Genomic DNA, 2513 nt, shown 5'->3' with positions numbered 1-2513 from the left:
TCATGTGTCCTCCTCATCATGTGACCTCCTCATCATGTGACCTCCTCATCATGTGACCTCCTCATCATGTGACCTCCTCATCATGTGTCCTCCTCATCATGTGACCTCCTCCTCATGTGACCTCCTCATCATGTGACCTCCTCATCATGTGACCTCCTCATCATGTGTCCTCATCCTCATGTGACCTGCTCATCATGTGACCTCCTCATCATGTGACCTCCTCCTCATGTGACCTCCTCCTCATGTGTCCTTCTCATCATGTGACCTCCTCATCATGTGACCTCCTCATCATGTGTCCTCCTCATCATGTGACCTCCTCCTCATGTGACCTCCTCATCATGTGACCTCCTCATCATGTGACCTCCTCATCATGTGTCCTCATCCTCATGTGACCTGCTCATCATGTGACCTCCTCATCATGTGACCTCCTCCTCATGTGACCTCCTCCTCATGTGTCCTCCTCATCATGTGACCTCCTCCTCATGTGTCCTCCTCCTCATGTGACCTCCTCATCATGTGACCTCCTCCTCATGTGACCTGCTCATCATGTGACCTCCTCATCATGTGACCTCCTCATCATGTGTCCTCCTCATCATGTGTCCTCCTCCTCATGTGACCTCCTCATCATGTGTCCTCCTCATCATGTGACCTCCTCCTCATGTGACCTCCTCATCATGTGACCTCCTCCTCATGTGACCTGCTCATCATGTGACCTCCTCATCATGTGACCTCCTCCTCATGTGTCCTCCTCATCATGTGTCCTCCTCATCATCTGACCTCCTCATCATGTGTCCTCCTCATCATGTGACCTCCTCATCATGTGACCTCCTCCTCATGTGACCTCCTCCTCATGTGTCCTCCTCATCATGTGACCTCCTCATCATGTGACCTCCTCATCATATGTCCTCCTCATCATGTGACCTCCTCATCATGTGTCCTCCTCCTCATGTGTCCTCCTCCTCATGTGTCCTCCTCATCATGTGTCCTCCTCATCATGTGACCTCCTCATCATGTGAACTCCTCATCATGTGACCTCCTCATCATGTGACCTCCTCATCATGTGTCCTCCTCATCATGTGTCCTCCTCATCATGTGACCTCCTCATCATGTGAACTCCTCATCATGTGACCTCCTCATCATGTGACCTCCTCATCATGTGACCTCCTCATCATGTGTCCTCCTCATCATGTGTCCTCCTCATCATGTGTCCTCCTCATTCTGTGACCTCATCATCATGTGTCCTCCTCATCATGTGACCTCCTCATCATGTGACCTTCTCATCATGTGTCCTCCTCATCATGTGTCCTCCTCATCATGTGACCTCATCATCATGTGTCCTCCTCATCATATGACCTCCTCATCATGTGACCTCCTCATCATGTGTTCTCCTCCTCATGTGACCTCCTCATCATGTGTCCTCCTCCTCATGTGTCCTCCTCATCATGTGACCTCCTCATCATGTGACCTCCTCATCATGTGACCTCCTCATCATGTGACCTCCTCATCATGTGTCCTCCTCATCATGTTTCCTCCTCCTCATGTGACCTCCTCATCATGTGACCTCCTCCTCATGTGACCTCCTCATCATGTGACTTCCTCATCATGTGACCTCATCATCATGTGACCTCCTCCTCATGTGACCTCCTCATCATGTGACTTCCTCATCATGTGACCTCATCATCATGTGACCTCCTCATCATGTGACCCTCTCATCATGTGTCCTCCTCATCATGTGTCCTCCTCATCATGTGACCTCATCATCATGTGTCCTCCTCATCATGTGACCTCCTCATCATGTGACCTCCTCATCATGTGTCCTCCTCCTCATGTGACCTCCTCATCATGTGTCCTCCTCCTCATGTGACCTCCTCATCATGTGACCTCCTCATCATGTGACCTCCTCCTCATGTGACCTCCTCATCATATGACCTCCTCATCATGTGTCCTCCTCCTCATGTGACCTCCTCATCATGTGACCTCCTCCTCATGTGACCTCCTCATCATGTGACTTCCTCCTCATGTGACCTCCTCATCATGTGTCCTCCTCCTCATGTGACCTCCTCATCATGTGTCCTCCTCCTCATGTGACCTCCTCATCATGTGACCTCCTCCTCATGTGACCTCCTCATCATGTGACTTCCTCCTCATGTGACCTCCTCATCATGTGACCTCCTCCTCATGTGACCTCCTCATCATGTGACTTCCTCATCATGTGACCTCATCATCATGTGACCTCCTCCTCATGTGACCTCCTCATCATGTGACTTCCTCATCATGTGACCTCATCATCATGTGACCTCCTCATCATGTGACCCTCTCATCATGTGTCCTCCTCATCATGTGTCCTCCTCATCATGTGACCTCATCATCATGTGTCCTCCTCATCATGTGACCTCCTCATCATGTGACCTCCTCATCATGTGTCCTCCTCCTCATGTGACCTCCTCATCATGTGTCCTCCTCCTCATGTTACCTCCTCATCATGTGACCTCCTCATCATGTGACCTCCTCCT

Source organism: Eucyclogobius newberryi, unplaced genomic scaffold, assembly GCF_026437365.1.
Source record: "Eucyclogobius newberryi isolate DKJ021-1_F unplaced genomic scaffold, fEucNew1.0.hap1 SCAF_52, whole genome shotgun sequence".
NCBI lineage: Eukaryota > Metazoa > Chordata > Actinopteri > Gobiiformes > Gobiidae > Eucyclogobius > Eucyclogobius newberryi.
This window is presented reverse-complemented; position numbering follows the sequence as displayed.